Here is a 14776-nt window from a genome sequence, read left to right on the forward strand (position 1 = left end):
AAAGATTATAACCTGACAAGTACTTTACAGTAATTTTGAAAATGTTTAAAAACTAAAATGAAAAACAAAACAGTGTAACAAAATACAAGACAAGTTTATAACTTGCATACAAAGCTTTACAATATAAGAAGGGGCAAACAATGGCATAAAAGGTAACAGATAATGTAAGAAACAAGTTAAAACGCATTTATTAACAATAAAAACAATGCTTTAAAAATAAAGAACACAATTCAACCCAGAACAAAATTCAAATAGGCTGAATGAAATAGCAGCATTGGGTACAAATAAAAATGAGCACAAGAACACAGAGATGAATCAAAGCAGAAAAAGGGCGTATAAGAGGGCGTATAACATACAGAAGACTGTCAGAATATAAACAGGTACATACATTTACGAAATACAGAAGGCAGTCAGAATGTAAACTGGTACATAAATTTAAAAAAAATACACAAACAGTAAAGGCAAACCATTTATAAAGTACATTTAAATAAAAAAACTGTTTCAGAAAAATAGGAATGGGCATAATACAGCACAATGGCTTACAAGGCAAGGAGCATAAATTAAAGATATATGGAAAACATTCAATCATAAGAGCCAATAAAACTAAAGTAGGCTTAGGGAAAATGCAAAGACAAGACCAGTGATAAATACAAAGGCAAGAGATCAAAATACAAATATGGGAAAGAATGCACAGATACAAAAAGGGCCACTGAGACGATAAGAACATAAGTGCAAAGAAAACTAAATTTGTAATACCCTTTATGCCTTAATGCTATTTTAATCAAACACCACAAGGAATAAAAATGTTAAAATCATCACTACAACAGGGCACAAAAAAGGGACTTAACTGGCAGAGGCCTAAAAGGCAAACAGCAGAAATACAAACACTAAAGGGGAATAGGAATGCAAAAGGAAGAATAATCTGAGACGTGCAGCTTTTATGCTTGTGAACTTTATTTTGTTCCATCTTGGAATAGTTTAGACAAGACCATAAAGGGCACAGAACAAAAATTAAATAGAAGTTAGTAAAAAAAAAATACTGTACAAAAGGAAAAAAAGACAAAGACCAATTGAAATATAGAGGGCATAAAAAATCCTTTAAAAATCGTAAAATTTGCTGAAATACAAAAAACAAGGTTAAATAATACAAAGTAGCAAAAATAAGTCAAGTGGATAAAGCTGCTTTAGGAAAAAAAATAAAAGAATAATAAAAAGCATTAAAGCGGTTAAGCATTGCAAAGCAAAAAATTGTCAATATAATTTCATGTGTGACATTAACACGAGTCAATCAACAGCATAAATACAAAATCATGCTCCTTTGACAATTTTGTATAGATGTTAATGATGTTAAAAGTAAACTTAAACAGGAATACAAAACTGTACAAAGTGAAACCACAAAAAAAAGTTGAAAGTATCATGAACAAGGCGGCAAAGGAGGATGTAGAGCCAAAACAAAATCGATAAAAGGATGGGGGGACCTTTGGTGAATGAGCCAGTTACAACTCAGTGGACAACCAACTCAGATGGAGCCATTAGAGATGGGGACCTGGGCAGAGACAAGACCACTGCACTGCAGGGCAATAACTGCCCATGGAGGACCTGATAGAGCATCAACCTAACTTTCACTCTATCGACCAGTCTTTGGCCTCAGATTACCAGCTCTGCCATAAGTCTGCACCTTGAGTCCACCTTTGTGCCAAGCCCCAAAGGGTAAAATGAAAGATGAACCAAAGGGAGTAGCCAACAAAGTAGCCAACAAACACAGGCCACATTAACTAGATGACATGGGTAGAGGAGGGGGGAGGAGCAGCATCAATGAGAGGCTGAGTGTGAAGGACATCAGACTGGATTGGCTATCCTGTGTTGGCCAGTCCCTCCAGCTGTTTAAGTTTTTGTGAGGTTTATAATCAGGTTTTTTTGCATTTTCAAAATTACTTTAATGGGAACACAAAATAAACAAAGGTTAGGATTCACAAATGGGGTGTTCCAAATTACACAAAGTGGTATATGAGCACAAGTAAAGTCATAAAAGAGTAGAAACACAGATTATGGTCCATATTTGTTTCCATGTTCTATTTTTAAAGCCTTTTGTTACCCCAAGTATAAAAAAAATTAAAATGAAACAAACAAAATCAAGTAACAAAATACAAAAAAGTAAGTTTACAAATTCAATACAAAGCTTTACAATATAAGAAAGGCAAACAATAGCATACAGTATAAGAAAGGCAAACAATAGCATAAATAGCAGACAGAAAATGTTAGAAACCAGTGAAAGATATACAATTTAAAAAATAAAAACCTAAATATACCATAAATGCAAAGACAGACAAAAGGGTCATAAAATAGAAAGGGATAAATAAAAAAGGATAAACTTGATCTTAAAATTGAACAAGAGGCGAAACCATAAATACAAAAATTACATTTAGTACAATATAAATAAAAACTGAAAAAAGAAATTGTCTTTGTGAGTGGGATACACCCCTATATATTTTAGCTCAAGTAACTTTGATTTGCACCTGCAGTTGATAGACTGATGAGGTGAAAGGTTGAAATCAACCCCAACACAAGTCAAGATCCACAAGTCCTTTGACAAGTCCCTTGTCTTTACAAGTCCCACCCACCCAATTCCAACGGTTGAACACTTTAACAGAAGTTAATGAAAATGAATTTTCTTTTTATGTGGAGAACTAAGTACCCCATGAACCCGATAGCCATACCACCATGGGAAGAACAAAATTTAAACAGGCTGAATGAAATCGCAGCATTAAATACAAATGACCACAACAACAGAGATGAATCAAAGCAGAAAATGGGCATGATAAGACAGCCACTAATGCTAACATACAAAAGACAGTAAGAGAATAAAAACAAGTGCATAATTATGCAAAAAGTACAGACAAAACCATTTGACGCAGTTCCTTTCAATGCAAAATAGAACAGGGTAAAGCCTTTTTTATGCCCATTCCCATTTTTCTAGAAGCGTTCTATGTCCCTGTCCCATTGACTAACACAAGGAGCATTAATAAAAGATGGAAGACCTTAAATCATAAACAAAAAATAGGCTTGGGAAAAAAAGGCAAAGACAAGAGAAAGGAATGAAATAAATACAAAAGATGGGAAAATGCACAAATACAAAAAGGGCCATTGTGACAATAGAAAAAATCTTAAATACATGAGGTGAAGGCATAAATACAACAGCAGCAGTTTCAGGACTATGGTGTTGCACAAAGCAAATTACTTCTACAGTTTTATAAAGTATAAATAATAAAAGGCATTAATGTAGTGAAGATTTGCAGTGACTGTGCTTACTGAGAAGGAACATGGCGTTCTTGTACATACACACATACTCTCTCTCTGAACAGTAACATTTAAGAAGTTGGAGATATTTAATTTCAGACCATAAAAATGCATCTTTTTGTTGTTTGTTTCAAACATTTATGTATAGAAGAAAATGATTGCCTGTTGTATTCCCTTACATTTGTCAATGTAATACATTCAATCAACAGCATAAATACAAAACATTAACATTTATACAAAAGGGAAAAAAGGAGCATGAAGCAAGGGGCACAAAAAATAGGGACTTTAAAAATGTTTATTTATTTTGGCACTTTTGTAAAGACAATATAAAAAAAAACATAAGAAATAATTAACAAAGGCCATCATTTGACAATCAAACTTAAATGAGGGATTCGAATAGGATACTAGGACAAATCAATATAAATGATGAAAAGGAACACAAAGGCTAAAATTAAGTGGCATAAAGACACTTTTAAATTATTCTGAGAAGCACTATACAACTACAATTGACTAAAACAAATAGGTCAAAGGCATATTTAAAAGTAGTTTAAAGGGAAAGGTAACAGAGGTATGGAAGTATGAAAAGATTAAATGAATTCAAAGAATAGAAAACAAGCACAATATCATCAGTGCAAAAAGACCAGACCAAAAAAAGGTCATAAAACAAAATGAGTATTAAGAAGGGGGAAAGGGGCTTAAAATGGTACAAGTGGCCTAGCCATAAATACAAAAGCAAATGTTGTCAAATCAATTTCATGACATTAATAAATTCTCTTTTTCAAAAAGTGCTCCTGTGCTACAGAGACAATAGAAGGCATTATCCACACAAGTCAAGACCCACACAAGTCAAACAAGTCAAGATGTACAAGTCAAGACCCACACAAGCCAAACAAGTCAAGATCCACAAGTCAAAATCCACACAAGTCAAGATCTACACAAGTCAAACACAAGTCAAGACCCACACAAGTCAAACAAGTCAAGATCCACACAAGTCAAGATCAACACAAGTCAAGACCTACACAACTCATACAAGTCAAGATCCACACAAGTCAAACAAGTCAAGATCCACAAGTCAAGACCCACAGAAGTCAAACACAAGTCAAGACCCACACAAGTCAAACAAGTCAAGAACCACAGAAGTCAAACACAAGTCAAGACCCACACAAGTCAAACAAGTCAAGACCCACAAGTCAAGACCCACACAAGCCAAACAAGTCAAGACCCACACAAGTCTAACAAGTCAAGATCCACACAAGTCAAGACCCACAAGTCAAACACAAGTCAAGATCAACACAAGTCAAGACCCACACAAGTCAAAACTCACAAGTCAAACAAGTCAAGACCCACACAAGTCAAGATCAACACAAGTCAAGACCCACACAAGTCAAGACCCCCAGAAGTCAAACACAAGTCAAGACCACCACAAGTCAAGACCCCCACAAGTCAAGACCCACAGAAGTCAAACACAAGTCAAGACCCACACAAGTCAAACACAAGTCAAGATCCACAAGTCAAGACCCACACAAGTCAAACAAGTCAAGACCTACAGAAGTCAAACACAAGTCAAGACCCACAGAAGTCAAACACAAGTCAAGACCCACACAAGTCAAGATCAACACAAGTCAAGACCCACAGAAGTCAAACACAAGTCAAGAACCACACAAGTCAAGACCCACACAAGTCAAACACAAGTCAAGACTCACACAAGTCAAACAAGTCAAGATCCACAAGTCAAGACCCACACAAGTCAAGATCCACAAGTCAAGATCCACACAAGTCAAGACCCACAGAAGTCAAACAAAAGTCAAGACCCACACAAGTCAAACAAGTCAAGACCCATACAAGTCAAACAAGTCAAGACCCACACAAGTCAAACAAGTCAAGACCCACAGAAGTCAAACACAAGTCAAGATCAACAAAAGTCAAGACCCACACAAGTCAAGACCCACACAAGTCAAACACAAGTCAAGACCCACACAAGTCAAGACCCACAAGTCAAACAAGTCAAGACCCACACAAGTCAAAACAAGTCAAGATCCACAAGTCAAGACCCACACAAATCAAACAAGTAAAGACCCACACAAGTCAAGATCAACACAAGTCAAAACCCCCACAAGTCAAGACCCACACAAGTCAAACAAGTCAAGACCCACACAAGTCAAGATCAACACAAGTCAAACACAAGTCAAGACCCACAAGTCAAGATCAACAAAAGTCAAGATCAACACAAGTCAAGATCAACACAAGTCAGACCCACAAGTCAAGACCCACAGAAGTCAAACACAAGTCAAGACCCACACAAGTCAAACAACAGTCAAGACCCACACAAGACAAGATCGACACAAGTCAAACACAAGTCAAGACCCACACAAGTCAAACAAGTCGCGATCCACACAAGTCAAACACAAGTCAAGACCCACAAGTCAAGACCCACACAAGTCAAAACTCACAAGTCAAACAAGTCAAGACCCACACAAGTCAAGATCAACACAAGTCAAAACCCACACAAGTCAAGACCCCCAGAAGTCAAACACAAGTCAAGACTCACACAAGTCAAGATCTACAAGTCAAGAGCCACACAAGTCAAACAAGTCAAGATCCACAAGTCAAGATCAACACAAGTCAAACAAGTCAAGACCCACACAAGTCAAACAAGTCAAGATCCACACAAGTCAAGACCCACACAAGTCAAACAAGTCAAGACCCACAAGTCAAGACCCACACAAGTCAAACAAGTCAAGACCCACACAAGTCAAACAAGTCAAGATCCACACAAGTCAAGATCAACACAAGTCAAACACAAGTCAAGACCCACACAAGTAAAACACAAGTCAAGACCCACACAAGTCAAACACAAGTCAAAACTCACAAGTCAAACAAGTCAAGACCCACACAAGTCAAGATCAACACAAGTCAAGACCCACACAAGTCAAGATCAACACAAGACAAGACCCACACAAGTCAAGATCCACACAAGTCAAGACCAACACAAGTCAAGACCCCCAGAAGTCAAACACAAGTCAAGACCACCACAAGTCAAACACAAGTCAAGACCACCACAAGTCAAAACCCACACAAGTCAAACAAGTCAAGATCAACACAAGTCAAACAAGTCAAGATCCACAAGTCAAGACGCACACAAGTCAAGATCCACAAGTCAAACACAAGTCAAGAACCACACAAGTCAAGACTCACACAAGTCAAACAAGTCAAGATCCACAAGTCAAGACGCACACAAGTCAAGATCCACAAGTCAAGATCCACACAAGTCAAGACCCACAAAAGTCAAACACAAGTCAAGACCCACACAAGTCAAACACAAGTCAAAACTCACAAGTCAAACAAGTCAAGACCCACACAAGTCAAACACAAGTCAAGATCAACACAAGTCAAACACAAGTCCAGACCCACACAAGTCAAGATCAATACATGTCAAACACAAGTCAAGATCAACACAAGTCAAACACAAGTCAAGACCCACACAAGTCAAGATCAACACAAGTCAAGACCCACAAGTCAAACACAAGTCAAGAACCACACAAGTCAAACACAAGTCAAGATTCACACAAGTCAAACAAGTCGAGATCCACAAGTCAAGACGCACACAAGTCAAGATCCACAAGTCAAGATCCACACAAGTCAAGACCCACAGAAGTCAAACACAAGTCAAAACTCACAAGTCAAACAAGTCAAGACCCACACAAGTCAAGATCCACACAAGTCAAGACCCCCAGAAGTCAAACACAAGTCAAGACCACCACAAGTCAAGACCCCCACAAGTCAAGATCAACACAAGTCAAGACCCAAAAGTCAAACACAAGTCAAGAACCACAGAAGTCAAGACCCACACAAGTCAAGACTCACACAAGTCAAACAAGTCAAGATCCACAAGTCAAGACCAAGACAAGTCAAAACCCACAGAAGTCAAACACAAGTCAAGACCCACACAAGTCAAGATCAACACAAGTCAAGACCCACACAAGTCAAGATCAACACAAGTCAAGACCCACACAAGTCAAACAAGTCAAGACCCACAGAAGACCAACACAAGTCAAAACTCACACAAGTCAAGATCCACAAGTCAAGACCCACACAAGTCAAACAAGTCAAGACCCACACAAGTCAAAATCAACACAAGTCAAAACCCCCACAAGTCAAGATCAACACAAGTCAAGACCCACACAAGTCAAGACCCACACAAGTCAAGATCAACACAAGTCAAACACAAGTCAAGACCCACACAAATCAAGACCCACACAAGTCAAACAACAGTCAAGACCCACACAAGTCAAACAAGTCAGGATCCACACAAGTCAAAACCCACACAAGTCAAGACCCCCAGAAGTCAAACACAAGTCAAGACTCACACAAGTCAAGATCTACAAGTCAAGAGCCACACAAGTCAAACAAGTCAAGATCCACAAGTCAAGATCAACACAAGTCAAACAAGTCAAGACCCACACAAGTCAAACAAGTCAAGATCCACACAAGTCAAGACCCACACAAGTCAAACAAGTCAAGACCCACAAGTCAAGACCCACACAAGTCAAACAAGTCAAGACCCACACAAGTCAAACAAGTCAAGATCCACACAAGTCAAGATCAACACAAGTCAAACACAAGTCAAGACCCACACAAGTAAAACACAAGTCAAGACCCACACAAGTCAAACACAAGTCAAAACTCACAAGTCAAACAACTCAAGACCCACACAAGTCAAGATCAACACAAGTCAAGACCCACACAAGTCAAGATCAACACAAGACAAGACCCACACAAGTCAAGATCCACACAAGTCAAGACCAACACAAGTCAAGACCCCCAGAAGTCAAACACAAGTCAAGACCACCACAAGTCAAACACAAGTCAAGACCACCACAAGTCAAAACCCACACAAGTCAAACAAGTCAAGATCAACACAAGTCAAACACAAGTCCAGAACCACACAAGTCAAGATCAACACAAGTCAAACAAGTCAAGATCCACAAGTCAAGATGCACACAAGTCAAGATCCACAAGTCAAGATCCACAAGTCAAACACAAGTCAAGAACCACACAAGTCAAGACTCACACAAGTCAAACAAGTCAAGATCCACAAGTCAAGACGCACACAAGTCAAGATCCACAAGTCAAGATCCACACAAGTCAAGACCCACAAAAGTCAAACACAAGTCAAGACCCACACAAGTCAAACACAAGTCAAAACTCACAAGTCAAACAAGTCAAGACCCACACAAGTCAAACACAAGTCAAGATCAACACAAGTCAAACACAAGTCCAGACCCACACAAGTCAAGATCAACACATGTCAAACACAAGTCAAGATCAACACAAGTCAAACACAAGTCAAGACCCACACAAGTCAAGATCAACACAAGTAAAGACCCACAAGTCAAACACAAGTCAAGAACCACACAAGTCAAACACAAGTCAAGATTCACACAAGTCAAACAAGTCGAGATCCACAAGTCAAGACGCACACAAGTCAAGATCCACAAGTCAAGATCCACACAAGTCAAGACCCACAGAAGTCAAACACAAGTCAAAACTCACAAGTCAAACAAGTCAAGACCCACACAAGTCAAGATCAACACAAGTCAAGATCCACACAAGTCAAGACCCACACAAGTCAAGACCCCCAGAAGTCAAACACAAGTCAAGACCACCACAAGTCAAGACCCCCACAAGTCAAGATCAACACAAGTCAAGACCCACAAGTCAAACACAAGTCAAGAACCACAGAAGTCAAGACCCACACAAGTCAAGACTCACACAAGTCAAACAAGTCAAGATCCACAAGTCAAGACCAAGACAAGTCAAAACCCACAGAAGTCAAACACAAGTCAAGACCCACACAAGTCAAGATCAACACAAGTCAAGACCCACACAAGTCAAGATCAACACAAGTCAAGACCCACACAAGTCAAACAAGTCAAGACCCACAGAAGACCAACACAAGTCAAAACTCACACAAGTCAAGATCCACAAGTCAAGACCCACACAAGTCAAACAAGTCAAGACCCACACAAGTCAAAATCAACACAAGTCAAAACCCCCACAAGTCAAGATCAACACAAGTCAAGACCCACACAAGTCAAGATCAACACAAGTCAAACACAAGTCAAGACCCACACAAATCAAGACCCACACAAGTCAAACAACAGTCAAGACCCACACAAGTCAAACAAGTCAGGATCCACACAAGTCAAGACCCACAAGTCAAGATCCACACAAGTCAAGACCCACACAAGTCAAACCCAAGTCAAGACCCACACAAGTGAAACAAGTCAAGACCCACTCAAGTCAAACAAGTCAAGACCCACAAGTCAAGACCCACACAAATCAAACAAGTCAAGATGCACACAAATCAAACCCCATCGGCATAAAATAGTCAATTGGACAGGAACATAGAACAGCATAATTACTAACAATTAAAATAGCATAAATAAGAGATGGATGGAAGACATTAAATCATAAACAAAACAAAGGGGAAAAAAATGCAAAGACAAGAAAAAGGAATAAAATAAATACAAACGACAGGAATATGCACAAATATAAAATTGTAAATTTTGTAAAAGTACATGTCACGGGGTGACAAAATCCAACTTTGTCCCTAACACAAAGCGGAACTAATGTTCGCCGTGATTGCCTCCCGCCGGACCCAAAATGAGGAACACCGGGCTAGTTCCAGAGTAGTGCAAAAGTCCACGAAAATGGGGTAATCAGCCGAACATTGTTGGCAGCTGTGCATGGGGGAGTAAAGCTTTGCGATTGGGACATGTTGCGATTAGAGGAGTATAAAAGGAGGAAGTACAGACCAAACGGGGCATTGTTTTGGGAGAAGTGCTCTCAGAGAAAGTGTGAGCCGTGGTGAAGAGGAAGCGGGGCCGGCGAACGGGCACGGTGCTGTGAGTTGGGAGAAAGAGCAGGCTGATTCAATGAGGAGGAGGTAACCATGGGAGAGATTTGTGAGAGATCATGAGTAGTCCAAATCAATTTCCATCCTCCTCTCTTGTGTCTGTGGGACCTCTTGATGTGAATCCCAGTTCAGAAGATGGGCGACAGCCATAAGCCATATGTGCATTTCCCACTGAGTGCTGAATTGTTGAGATGAAGTGATGCACTGTTTGCTGTGTGAAGTGTGAACCTAAACCCCTGGATGTCCACTTCTTACCTGAGTTTATCACATTCTGACTGCATAAGAAGAGGCTAACATTGTTGTACTCCACAGACAGTTGAGTGTATTTATCTGGCAGCCCACTGCGAAGAGACACGTAGTGAACGCTTAACCGACTGCTTTTCCAGTGAAACCTCCAGCCATAAGTTCTCTGTCTGTCACATAAAGAAGAGGATTACGTACCTGTATGCTCACCTGTCTGCTTAGCAGTGATGCTCCCCCACTATAAGCTCTATGTCTGTTGATCCTGCAAGTGAACTCAATTCAATTTAAGTTTATTAGTATAATGCTTTTCACAATGCTTGTTTCAAAGCAGCTTTACAGAAAGTGCATTACAGAAAAGTACATTTAGTTAATCATGTAATATTAAGGGCATAACATATCGCCAGCATTGAGTCGTCTCTCCACAGGCGTCGAGTTATCTTTCACAGGTGTTGAGTCGTCTCTTCACAGGCATATAGTCTTCTCATTGCAGGTGTTGGGGCATCTGAAGTCTCCATGAGAGGCTGGATACAAACTGGAGCTGACGAACGCCATTTTTCTCGGGACAAGCGTCCCGAGATAACAGCAGAAAACAGACGGGAAATAATTAGCATAGCTGATGTTCATTATGATTTCCATTACACAGGAGTAGATATTAAAAAGCACAATCTCACAAACTCTCCACAACCAAACCATACACGCCAACCCATTTGACTAAGGCTGTCGAGCCCCACTGTCGCGGTAATGCGTTTCATTGGCAACGGTTCCGTATGGCATACCACCTACCGCAATAACACAATATCTGCCCAACCACCCATCATTCACGCAATACAAACAGGAAAAGTAATGACTGTAAATACTATGCAACCTATACAAGTAACCTACAGACTCTTCAAGTTTTAAAGTATTAAAAGCATTTGATCTGATTCAACAGAGGAATAAAAGGTAAGCAGTATGTGAATGCTTGGCCAAAGAGATGAGTCTTTAGTCTAGTTTTAAACTTTGACAGCGAGTCAGAGCGTCAAACTATATCGGGAAGGATATTCCAGAGTTTGAGCATAAATAATTTAAGTTTGAGCCTAACTTTTATTTCTGGAATATTTGCATTAATAAATAACTAATGTTAATTACAAGCAATTGTCTAGCAGTGTCGTTAATAATCCTTAAGCAAGAACTGACCACAGAGAAGTCATCTGAACAAATTGTAAGTACCATTCAAATGCTTACGATTTAGGGCAGATTTGACTTACTCGACCTAACCTAAGGATAAAAAGTAATAATGTTATAGGTGTTAAAATTAAAGCGCACACACCGTAAAACATGGCGCCCAACGTGGGGCTTTAACTGTTCAATTCTGGCCACTAATTGAACAGTTAAGTGCCTTCTAAACAGCATGTGCGTGGATATGCATAAGGATTAAAAACATTTCTTTTTTTGGAAAAAAAAAAAGAAAAAGATACATCACCAAATAGAAGATGACTAGACAAACTTAGTCAAAAAAAAAAGATACTAATCTAGAAAAGATTATTTAACACCCAAAACAGGTCAGATGTGCACATAAGAAATAAGTTGAAGGGTGATTGAAACTCTAATAAGTCTATTCCAAAGAGGCTAAGCTATGGCAGCAAAAGCCCAGGAAAAATCCAGCATGACTTTTATACAACCATGTACATGGGGTGAATCTCGTATATTAGAATGGCAAAAGATAGCCTTACAGGCAGAGACATCAGTCCAAGAGATGGAACCAGGAGAAACAGTCTAGCTCTGGTCTTCCGCTGTGTGATCCATGGTGTTGTGTCGGCGCCGGAGTGAATGAAGCCAGAGATGATCACGTCCTCCTGGGCAGAGAAACGCATGGAGTAGACAAAGTCAGAGTCAAAGAGTAACTAACCACTGACTTGTGAGCATTGCCGTGTGATGTTTCAAGCACTGACCGCCGATCCAGCAGCTCACAGCCCACAGGCGTCGAGTTGTCTCTCCACAGGCGTCACTAAATGAGGAACAGACACAGTTTCAATATAATGTTCCACACTAAGCAAATCAATTAAGTTTGGACAACAAAAACTGATTTGGACTTTGACTTACTAGTCATGTCTGTAAGTGGGAAGCGGTCCAGACACGATTGTAGCTTCAGGCAATGTGTTGCGTACCGTCTCGATCAGGCTCCTGTAGCCCTTCTTCAGAACCTCAGCCTGATGTCATTCGCTCCCACATTTAGCACAACAGCTCCGACGCGCTCATCACCGTTCAGGATCTCGGGAACCTGTGCAGCAACATCAATAACATGAGCACCAGGAAAGCAGTGAGTGCGCACCTTATCCTTACCTGAGGTAGCACGGTAATGACGGACCATGGACGTGCACATGATCACGGTGGCGTCGCGTTCCGACTCGCTAAGAGGAGAGAAGCGGTTCCGGGTCGAGATCTCCAAGACCGGGAGGGGCGGCGGAGAGGTTCTAGCTCTGGTCCTGGCTCGTGTCTTCCTCTGTGTGATCCATGGTGTTGTGTCGGTGCCGGAGCCGGAGTGAATGACGCCAGAGATGATCACGTCCTCTTGGGCAAAGAAACGCATGGAGTAGATGAAGTCAGAGTCAAAGAGTAACTAACCACTGACTTGTGAGCATCGGCGTGTGATGTTAAGCGCTAACCGCCGATGCAACAGCTCACAGGCAGATTTGACTCTCCACAGGAGTCACTAAACGAGGAATAGACACAGTTTCAAGATAATGTTCCACACTAAGCTTATCAATTAAGTTTGGACAACAAAGACTGTGATTTGGACTTTGACTTACTATTTATTAGGTGTGCGCAAATAATCTACTGAACCTTTCCTGTCCTTGTCTGTACGTGGGAAGCAGCCCAGACACAATGATCGTAGCTTCAGGCGATGTGTTGCGTACCATCTCGATCAGGCTCCTGTAGAACTTCAGAACCTCAGCCTGATGTCGTTCACTCCCACGTGCAGTACAGCAGCTCCGACAAACTGAAGTTGACAAACGCCATTTTTCTCGGCACAAGTGTCCCGAGATAACAGCAGAAAACAGATGGGAAATAATTAGCATAGCTGATGTCCATAATGATTTCCCTTACACAGGAGTAGATTCCAGAGTTTGAGCATAAAGAATTTAAGTTTGAGCCTAATTTTTTTCTGGAATATTAACATTAATAAATAACTAATGCTAATTACAAGTAATCGTCTAGCAGTGTTGTTAATAAACCTTAAGCAAGAACTGACCACAGAGAAGTCATCTGAACAATTGTAAATACCAATCGAATGCTAATGATTTAGGGCAGATTTGACTTACTCGACCTAACCTGAGGATAATAAATAATAAGGTTAAAAGGTGTTAAGGTTCAAGCACACACCGTAAAACATGGCACCCAGCATGGGGCTTTAACTGTTCAATTCTGGCCAGTAATTGAACAGTTAAGCGCCAGCTAAATAGCGTGTGCGTGGATGTGCTTAAGGATTAGAAATTTATTTTCTTTTTTAAAGATAAATAAATTAGAAAACGACTAGTGAAACTTAGTCGAAAACAAAAAAAATCTAGAAAAGATTTAAAGAAGACCCAGAAAGGGTTAGATGTGCAAGGCTCGTTGCTTCAGGCGATGTGTTGCGTACCGTCTCGATCAGGCTCCTGTAGTCCTTCTTTAGAACCTCAGCCTGATGTCGTTCACTCCCTAGTTCAGCACAACAGCTGCGACGCGCTCATCACCGTTCAGGATCTCGGGAACCTGTGCAGCAACATCAAGAACATGAGCACCAGGAAAGCAGTGAGTGCGCACCTTATCCTTACCTGAGGTAGCACGGTCATGACAGTCCATTGGCGTGCCGATGACCACGGCGTCGTCGCGTTCCGACTCGCAAAGAGGGGAGAAGCGGTTCCGGGTCGAGATCTCCAAGACTGGGAGGGGCGGCGGAGAGGTTCTAGCTCTGGTCCTGGCTCGTGTCTTCCGCTGTGTGATCCATGGTGTTGTGTCGGTGCTGGACTGAATGAAGCCAGAGATAATCACGTCCTCCTGGGCAGAGAAACGCATGGAGTAGACGAAGTCAGAGTCAAAGAGTAACTAACCACTGACTTGTGAGCATCGGCGTGTGATGTTTCAAGTGCTGACGCCGATCCAGCAGCTCACAGGCAGAGTCGTCTCTCCACAGGCGTCACTAAACGAGGAATAGACACAGTTTCAAGATAATGTTCCACACCAAGCATATCATTTAAGTTTGGACAACAAAGACTGTGATTTGGACTTTGACTTACTATTTATTAGGTGTGTGCAAATAATCTACTGAACCTTTCCTGTCCTTGTCTGTACGTGGGA

The 14776-nt window shown here is 40.6% G+C and overlaps 1 long non-coding RNA gene across 1 annotated transcript; it reads right to left on the bottom strand.

The window, feature by feature from the left end:
* Positions 1 to 12016: 12016 nt before the first annotated feature.
* LOC148977454 (uncharacterized) lies at positions 12017 to 12660 on the bottom strand. Its single transcript, XR_016169768.1, has 3 exons — positions 12542 to 12660; positions 12391 to 12446; positions 12017 to 12294 (listed from the first exon to the last, which is right to left on the bottom strand). It is a non-coding gene; the product is annotated as an uncharacterized LOC148977454 (long non-coding RNA).
* Between the last annotated feature and the right edge of the window lie 2116 nt (positions 12661 to 14776).

This window comes from Pimephales promelas, chromosome 9, assembly GCF_988280905.1.
Source record: "Pimephales promelas chromosome 9, fPimPro1.hap1.1, whole genome shotgun sequence".
NCBI classification, from domain to species: domain Eukaryota; kingdom Metazoa; phylum Chordata; class Actinopteri; order Cypriniformes; family Leuciscidae; genus Pimephales; species Pimephales promelas.